Source organism: Pelobates fuscus, chromosome 8 (assembly GCF_036172605.1).
Source record: "Pelobates fuscus isolate aPelFus1 chromosome 8, aPelFus1.pri, whole genome shotgun sequence".
In the NCBI taxonomy this organism is placed as follows: Eukaryota; Metazoa; Chordata; class Amphibia; order Anura; family Pelobatidae; genus Pelobates; species Pelobates fuscus.
Window position 1 is genome coordinate 123,552,412 of NC_086324.1, and position 10,477 is coordinate 123,562,888.

A 10,477-nucleotide genomic window follows, 5' to 3' on the forward strand; every position below is an offset into this window, starting at 1 on the left:
CCGTCAGCGGTCCTTAAGGGGTTAAATTACCATGTTTACATTGCAGGTTAAATCCACTTCTAGTGGATGCCATACTGACAGAGACTAGAGACTTCCACAGAAATTGTGGAAGTGAGGTACAATAGCCTAGTCAAGGATTATAGAAAGAAGAATAGTCAATATAGTGGAGAGTTCAAAAAACAGAATTTAACACGCTACTGGGTACCAAAAATAGAACCACAACAGGGCAAGAAACCAAGCCGTAACAACTTTTTTTATAGTTTGGCTCTTTCATTTTATAGCCACGCCCCCCAAATGTTAAAATTCAAACGTTTTTACAAACCGTGACATAATTGGCGTCATGACGTAAACGCGAACATGCCGCTTCATAAATGGGGGCAGAGCTACAGCGGGCGGGGGCCAAACCGCTGAGAAGAGTAGATGGACAATGGGAAAGGTCCCCTCCATATGCAGGATATATGCAGCTAAACTCAAGGCAAAACCTGCTTTGCAAATACTTCTCATTGAGCTGCATTGGGAAATCTGTGATTGAACAGCCACAGAAAGTCTGGGAGGGTGTAGAAGGGGAGGGCTTGCAAATGCTTCAGGCAAGGAATCTGCAGTTTTAAAGGGAAACTCTAGACACCCAGATCACTTCAGCTCATTGAAATGGTCTGGTTGTATAGTCCCAGGTCCCTTAACCCTGCAATTGTAATTATTGCAGTTTTTAATAGATTGCAATAATTACCTTTGAGGGTTAACTCCATCTCTAGAGGCTGTCTACAAGCGGTACTAGAGGGACTTCCGGGTTGTTAAGTGACTTTTGGTCGTCTAACTGATGCTGGACATCCTCACGCTGTGCATGAGGACATCCAGCGTCATTATACAATGCTTACCTATGGAGAAAATACCAATGCGAGTGCCGCCATTGCCATGCATACACATAAGGTCGCTGGCTGACGTCAGCTGGGGAGGAGACGAGGCAGACACTGAACCAGCACCGAGGGACATCGGCGCTGGAATCAGGTAAGTGACAGAAGGGAGTTTTAACCCCTTCTGCAACACTGGGGAGACGGGCTCTATAGGCAGCTATAGTGCTTTTCCTGGCAAAATAGGTTTCCTTTGATACATACCACAAATGAAAAGAATGCATAATTACAGTCATACATATTTCCATTGTTGGTATATCTACTAAATAGTGATTTTATGAATTGGGCAGTGAAATGTCCCTTTAGGAGAATTCAAAGTGAAGTTCAAATTTAAGCCTGAGTATCCGACCTGAAAACATAGCTGAACTTTTCCAGTTTGGATACTTTTGCATTAAAATTTGAAATTCACTTTAGTAAATAATCCTGACCACTTAAAGAGACACTCTTTGCATTATAACCTCTACAGCAGTGGTGCTTGTAGTTTGCTATATCTCTTTCCCAGCCATGCACCTTCAGAGACCATGCTGCGAGCATCCCAAGAGTAAGCATCTCTTCTTAACTGAATAAAATGTTTAGCTGGATTCGGGACTTGGCACCTGTAGGCTCCAAGCACCATAACAACATCAGTCAATTCATATGGATTTGAATTCAATCAAGTTCGATATTAGGGAAATTGCCTATATTTTGCATTTTTGTACAATGTAGTTGATTGTTTACAGAGCTATTTACTAAAGTTTGAGTTTTAATTCAATTTCAGATATTAGGACAATATAGCCAGTAACATAACTGACTCAGAGAGTTTTTCCAGTTCTGCTGCTAGGGCTTAAAATTTGAAATTCCATTTGACTTTATGCCAGTTTACTTTTTAGTGAATAACCATGAAAATGTTTCATTAAAATGTTACGCCAAGCAAAAACAGTGTTTTAATAAGTGTTTGCTCACACGTCACTCACCACTTAAATAAAAAAATAAAAAAAGTTTAACTGAGAACCTGTGGCAAGATCATTGTTCTGTAATATCACTTCCCCTTGCTGTAGGGGCAGGGGTGTCAGGAAATCAGGGCAGAGAGACTGACTGTGATTTATTCATGGGATGTTATTTATGCAGAGAATTAACATCAGCAGCCCTGTGGATTTATACCTCCAGCCTCATATTATCTCACTGAAACGCTACACATACTGACTTCTAGCACGATAGAAACATAGAATGTGACGGCCCATCTAGACTGCAATACTTTCATTAGTCCCCGGCCTTATCTTAAGTCTAGGATAGACTTATGTCTATCCCAAGCATGTTTAAATCACTCACTGTGTTAACCTCTACCACTTCAGCTGCATCCACTACCCTCTCTGTAAAATAATACTTCCTGAAAATATTTTTAAACCTTTGCCCCTGTAATTTAAGACTATGTCCTCTTGTAGTAGTTTTTCTTCTTTTAAATATAGTCTCCTCCTTTACTGTGTTAATTCCCTTTATGCATTTAAATGTTTCTATCATATCCCCCCAACTCGTCTTTCCTCCAAGCTACACATACAGAGGCGGCTCTCTAATTAGGCGGTTTAGGCAGTCGCCTAAGCCCTCGCACTGGCTGGGGCCTCGCGGCCGCCTAAACCGCCTGTGGTGACCGATGACCTGACACCTGGAGGGGGCCCGGCGGCTTGCCCGCTATGCCGCCGGGTGCGAGGCCCCTCCTGGCTGCCCGGCCAGCCACAGCAGACACCGGTCTGCAGTTCCGCAGTGAGCAGAGCTGCAGACCATGTGTCTCGCGAAAACCGGCCAATCAGAGCGTTGCCGCGGGTTACCATGGCAACGCTCTGATGGTCTCACGAGATTACATGGTCTGCAGCTCTGCGGAGCTGCAGACCGGAAGCAATGGCCACCGGACCACCAGGGAGTAAAGGTAGGCTCTCACTCACCCCCCTCAGCCTCACCCTCCCACCACCCTCAGCCTCACTATCCCCCACACCACCCTCAGCCTCACCAGCCCCACACCACCCTCAGCCTCACTACCCCCCACACCACCCTCAGCATCACCCCCCCACACCACCCTCAGCATCACCACGCCACACCACCCTCAGCCTCACTACCCCCCACACCACCCTCAGCCTCACTACCCCCACACCACCCTCAGCATCACCACCGCCACACCACACTCAGCATCACTACCCCCCACACCACCCTCAGCCTCACCACCCCACCACCCTCAGCCTCACCACCCCATCACCCTCAGCCTCACTACCCCCCACACACCCCTCAGCCTCACCCTCCCACCACCCTCAGCCTCACTATCCCCCACACCACCCTCAGCCTCACTACCCCCCACACCACCCTCAGCATCACCCCCCCCCACACCACCCTCAGCATCACCACACCACCCTCAGCCTCACTACCCCCCACACCACCCTCAGCCTCACTACCCCCACACCACCCTCAGCATCACCACCGCCACACCACACTCAGCCTCACTACCCCCCACACCACCCTCAGCCTCACCACCCCACCACCCTCAGCCTCACCACCCCACCACCCTCAGCCTCACTACCCCCCACACCACCCTCAGCCTCACTACCCCACCACCCTCAGCCTCACTACCCCCACACCACCCTCAGTCTCACCACCCCACCACCCTCAGCCTCACTACCCCCCACACCACCCTCAGCCTCACTACCCCCACACCACCCTCAGCCTTACTACCCCACCACCTTCAGTCTCACTACCTCACCATCCCACCACCCTCAGCCTCACTACCCCCACACCACCCTCAGCCTCAATACCCCACCACCCCCAGCCTCACCACCCCACCACCCTCAGCCTCACTACCCCCCACACCACCCTCAACCTCACTACCCCCCACACCACCCTCAGCCTCACTACCCCCACACCATCCTCAGCCTCACTGCCCCCCACACCACCCTCAGCATCACCACCCCCAACCACCCTCAGCCTCACCCCACACCACCCTCAGCCTCACCCCCACCACCCTCAGCCTCACTACCCCCACACCACCCTCAGCATCACCACCCCCAACCACCCTCAGCCTCACTACCCCCACACCACCCTCAGCATCACCACCACCCTCAGCATCACCACCCCCCACACCACCGTCAGCATCACCACCACCCACACCACCCTCAGCATCACCACCACCCATCACCCTCAGCCTCACTACCCCCACACCACCCTCAGCCTCACTACCCCACACACCACCCTCAGTATCACCACCCCCAACCACCCCCAGCCTCACTACTCCCCACACCACCCTCAGCATCACCACCAACCTCAGCATCACCACCCCCACCACCCTCAGCCTCACTACCCCACCACCCTCAGCCTCACCACCCCACCACCCTCAGCCTCACCACCCCCCACCACCCTCAGCCTCACTACCCCACCACCCTCAGCCTCACTACCCCACCACCCTCAGCCTCACCACCCCACCACCCTCAGCCTCACCACCCCACCACCCTCAGCCTCACTACCCCCCACACCACCCTCAACCTCACTACCCCCACACCACCCTCAGCCTCAATACCCCCACACCACCCTCAGCCTCACCACCCCACCACCCTCAGCCTCACTACCCCACCACCCTCAGCCTCACTACCCCACCACCCTCAGCCTCACTACCCCACCACCCTCAGCCTCACCACCCCACCACCCTCAGCCTCACCACCCCACCACCCTCAGCCTCACTACCCCCCACACCACCCTCAACCTCACTACCCCCACACCACCCTCAGCCTCAATACCCCCACACCACCCTCAGCCTCACCACCCCACCACCCTCAGCCTCACTACCCCACCACCCTCAGCCTCACTACCCCCCACACCACCCTCAACCTCACTACCCCCACACCACCCTCAGCCTCACTACCCCCACACCACCCTCAGCCTCACCACCCCACCACCCTCAGCCTCACTACCCCACCACCCTCAGCCTCACTACCCCCCACACCACCCTCAACCTCACTACCCCCACACCACCCTCAGCCTCACTACCCCCACACCACCCTCAGCCTCACCACCCCACCACCCTCAGCCTCACTACCCCACCACCCTCAGCCTCACTACCCCACCACCCTCAGCCTCACCACCCCACCACCCTCAGCTTCACTACCCCCACACCACCCTCAGTATCACTACCCCAACCACCCTCAGCCTCACTACCCCCCACACCACCCTCAGCATCACCATCTCCCTCAGCATCACCACCCCCACACCACCCTCAGCCTTACTACCCCCCACACCACCTTTAGCCTCACCACCCCACCACCCTCAGCCTCACTACCCCCCACACCACCCTCAGCATCACCGTCACCCTCAGCATCACCACCCCCACACCACCCTCAGCCTTACTACCCCCCACACCATCCTCAGCCTCACCACCCCACCCCCCTTAGCCTCACTAACCCCCACACCACCCTCAGCCTCACTACCCCCCACACCACCCTCAGCCTCACTACCTCCACACCACCCTCAGCCTCACTACCCCCTACACCACCCTCAGCCTCACTACCCCCACACCACCCTCAGCATCACTACCCCCACACCACCCTCAGCCTCACTACCCTCCACACCACCCTCAGCCTCACTACCTCAACCACCCTCAGCCTCACTACCCCCCACACCACCCTCAGCATCACCACCCCCACCACCCTCAGCCTCACCACCCCCCACCACCCTCAGCATCACCCCCCACCACCCCATCACCCTCAGCCTCACCATCCCCCACCACCCTCAGCATCACCCCCCACCACCCTCAGCATCAACCCCCCCTCACCATCAACCCCCCTCACCATCAACCCCCCCGCACCATCAACCCCCCTCCTTCTCACATCACTCCCCTTCTCACATCACCCCCTCCTTCTCACATCACCCCCTCCTTCTCACATCACCCCCCCTCCTTCTCACATTACCCCCTCCTTCTCACATTACCCCCCCTCACTCTCACATTACCATCACCCCTCTCACATCATCCCCACACCATCACCTCCCTGTCACCATCACCCCCTCTCACCATCACCCGCCTCTCCTTCTCACCATCACCCTCCCCCCCCCCATATACACAACACACTTTAAGCAGCTACCCCATACACATAGGGTCTCAGACAAAAACGCAAACATGCTCACAGAGACATACATTCACACACAAGGATACTCTGTCAGACACACTCTCAGGCACATACACAGGTAAACTGTGCATCAATGTGTATATGTGACACTTTTTTGTTAGTGGGGCCTCATGTTTGAGTTTCGCCTAAGGCCTCATAAAGTCTAGAGCCGCCTCTGTATTCATAGTAAGATCCTTTAGCCTTTCCTGGTAAGTTTTATCCTGCAATCCATGAACCAGTTTAGTAGTCCTTCTCTGAACTCTCTCTAAGGTATCAATATCCTTCTGAAGATACGGTCTCCAGTACTGCGTACAATACTCCAAGTGAGGTCTCACCAGTGTTCTGTACAATGGCATGAGCACTTCCCTCTTTCTACTGCTAATACCTCTCCCTATACAACCAAGCATTCTGCTAGCATTTCCCGCTGCTCTATTACATTGTCTGGATACCTGTAAGTCATCTGAAATAATTACTCCTAAATCTCTTTCCTCAGATGTTGATGTTAGTAGGGTATCAAATATCCTATACTCTGACCTTGGGTTTTTTTCTGGCCAAGATGCATTATCTTGCACTTATCCACATTAAATGTCAGTTATCACTGCTCTGACCATTTTTCTAATTTACCTAAATCATTTGACATTTGGCTTATCCCTCCTGCAAAATCAACCCTGTTGCAAATCTTAGTATCAACAGCAAAAAGACAAACCTTACCACCAAGACCTTCTGCAATATCAATAAAAAATATTAAAGAGAATGGGTCCAAGTACAGATCCCTGAGGTACCCCACTGGTAACTAGACCTTGCTTCGAAAATACTCCATTGACTACAACCCTCTGTTGCCTGTCACTCAGCCACTGCCTAACTCATTCAACAATATTGGAATAGGGGGGGTGAAGCCTGACTGCCAAGGGAACCAGACGTGCTCGGCAAGAGCTCCTGCATCTGGCCCCAATAAAGCGAGATTACACCCAGGTCACTCACCTAGCAGACCGTTTTAGGCACTTATCTTACCGAGGGAGTTGCGGTACACCGGAGGATACTCGTCGTGAGCTGATCCGGACCCGGTACGTCCTGATAGCAGTCTGCGGCCTACGAAAGCCTGAGCTCTGGAGAGACGGCCGCTCTCCAGGCTCCTTTGTTGCCTGAATGACCCTGGTGACCGAACCTGGTGACCGAAGTGTCCTTCACCCCCCCTCTGGACCGGCGGGGGTTATCCCGGTATCCACTGGCTGGTGCCCCTATCAACCCTGCACAGCTCCCACCTCCCGACGCATGATCGCGGCTGACCCACCTAAGATGGTGGCCGGGCCTCTGCATCACCAGCAGGGCCTACTGCAGCCCATGGAGACACGAGGAGCTGCTGCAGAATATGTGCTAGAGCGACTGGATGCCACCTTTGCTGACTTCTGGGCTAAATTATAGCCTTTAATTGCAGCGACACCAAATCAATCCCCAGAGGGAGATCAACCCAACGAGCTATCCTACCTACCTGCAGAAAACCAAGCAGTTCCAGGGGGATATTCTACTACACGAAGCGGCAAGCATAAACACCCCCCTCCCCCCCCCCCCCCCCGCACAACTAACAAACGGAGAAAGCGCAAGAAACCACAGTGGCAAACAACACTCCGCCGACCAGGCCAGCAACATGGACGCTACTACCCACCTCGACCACGGAGCTCCAGACGCCCACAGCAGGGTCAAAAAAACCCAGAGGCGATCTCCTTACGGAGGAGACCACCGAAGCTGAGCATAAGACCTCCACAGACAAGGCAAGCGAAGCGGAGGGGAGCTGGACCAGGGGTGGTGACTGTGACGAGAAGGTACATGCAGAGCTACCCCAGCCCAAGACAGGCAAACCTTACCCGACACACAGCTTGGTTGGAGCTACACTCAGTACCCTCAGCAACTCTGCATAGCCCAGGGGATGTCAGCTCCTTCTCACCAAGGAGATCACACCAGCTGCACCGACTACCACAGCCCCAACAAGGCATCGGCTGACCCACAGCGAGAATAGGACTCAAAGCCAGGCATAGTACCCTCTGTCACACAGCCCTCTGTGCCCCATTTGAACTCTCACAAATGTATACTGGATTATTTGAATCTGTCTAAAATGTTGAAAAGTATGCTTCTAAATGTCTCTAGGCAGCTTACACTAACAAATGTTGATTACTATTGTCAACACTGTTTTATTATCTTTTGCTTTGGTTTCAGCTATACCAGCTTATCTTACCTCAGGTCTAGACACATAACCCGCGTAAAACCCAGGCGGCATCTCCCTGAGCCATACCGCCGTTATTATACAACAGCATCAACAATGTATAGCCAGCGGTAGTAGCCCCAGATTACCTCTATCTCTTGACCTTAAACTAAACTTGAGCAAGCTAAGATTCTCCTGCCCTGAAACCCACCTTGCAGCACGTGTCCTTAATGTGCTGTAACCAACATAACTTCTCATGCATAGACCTGCCCGTTAGAAGCTACACTTAGCATGTCTAGCCCATAACCACCTATTTATTTTATTTAATCTCCTTCACTTATCATTTACTTTTGGGCCACAGGCAACCATAACTGTAAGCGCTCCACCAGGGTTCGGCACAGCGCAATCTCACTGGAGGTACCTAACTTAACTTTACCTAATAGGTCTGCACCTACGCCATGGGACAGCCGTACAGGAAAATCCTTCACAGTCTGTAACACCCCAGCAGGGCGTCGGATAAACCCGGCAAGGAACGGACGAACCTAATACTGCAAGTCATATGGACGGCAATGTTCCCTAATGTTTTTACCTTTTTCTGTAGTCTCATTTAAGTTAATTTAGCAAAGTTATAAATCGTAACATACTGGAGGCAATTAACATGCCGGGCAAGAGTAGCCTTACTGGGACCCCAGGGTAAGCTGGAAACATGACGGCGCCCTAAGCGCACTCAATTCTCCCAACCCTAATACACTATTAACCCCAGCTATCCGGTTCACCTGACCAGTGTGTTTCTACCAAACTAGAAACAAGGCCCACAAGCACTTAGAGCCAGTTTAACCCTACCTGTACAAGCTACCCTACCTCTCAAACTAGTGACACAATCTATACAGTTAAACACCCAAGCTATACAACATGATACCCACAGTCTCATGCACAACCCATAAGTGTGTTTTCTCAATTTATTTCTCATGTTTAGCCTATGTTCTTTAAGCATGTTCCTAGTTTAAAGGCAAAGTTCAAATTCTTGTACTCCATAGAAACGCATCTCACAAATGCCGATGTATACATTCTATATGCAACACACATGCGAATACATCCTGTCTTTTACACAAAATTGTTTAACTGAATATTGTCATGACCGTGTCTGCATCATTGAGCCTGTGCCTGCTGTCGTGGCACCACAGGCCTGTTTGTAATTCTTATTGCACCAAAAATAAAGAATTTAAAAACAATATTGGAATCCAAACTTAAAGATTACAATTTATTGATGAGCCTTCTATGTGGAACACTGTCAAAAGCCTTACTGAAATCTAGGTAAGCAATGTCTACTGCACCACCCTGATCTATTATTTTAGTTACCCAATCAAAAAAAAAACAATAAGATTAGTTTGGCATGATCTCCCTGAAGTAAACCCCTTTTGTCTCTGGTCTTGAAATCCTTGTGATTTTAGATGTTCAACAATCCAATTAGGGATGTGCATTGGCAAAAGATTTGGTTCGGTTCCGAAATTTGGGTAAGTAAAAAAATTCAGCAATTCACCACTTCGGTTCGGCACTTCCGAAATTCAGGACTTCGACAATTTGGCTCTTCCGTTTCGGTTCGGCACTTCCAAAATCCGGACTTCGTCAATTCGGACATTCAGAAGCATCCCTCTCTTGTCACCATAACCACTTACACAGCTGTAGGGCTCCCTAACCCTACCCCTAAGCCACTTACACATCTAGGGTTAGGTGCCCGGACTGCAACCACAACCACTTACACATCTATAGGGCTCCCAGTGCCAGGAATTAGCTTATTGGTCTAGATTCCTGTCATCATTCACATAATTTTCCCTCCCTCTCTTGTTTTGCCACTTTTCAGAAATCCAAAGCACTTCGGCACTTCTGAAATTCGTCAATTTGGTTCAGCACTTCCGAAATTCGCCACTTCAGCAATTTACATTCAGAACGAAACAAATTGCACATGTCTAAATCCTATCCTTTAACACGGTTTCATGGAAATTATAGAGTGATACAGTTACACTGCCTGTAACCAAATAGAGAACTCCAGCAAGGACAACAGCTACTTATACAGCTTGTGTCAATATGTATCGAAATTTCAGTAGTGATACAGTTGCACTGCTTGTAACTAAGTAGAGAACTATATCAAGAACAGCTATTTACAATATGTATTGAAATTATAGTAGTTTTACGGTTGAACTGTCTGTAACTAATTAGAGAACTATAGCAAGAACAGCAGTTATAGTATACAGCTTATGATA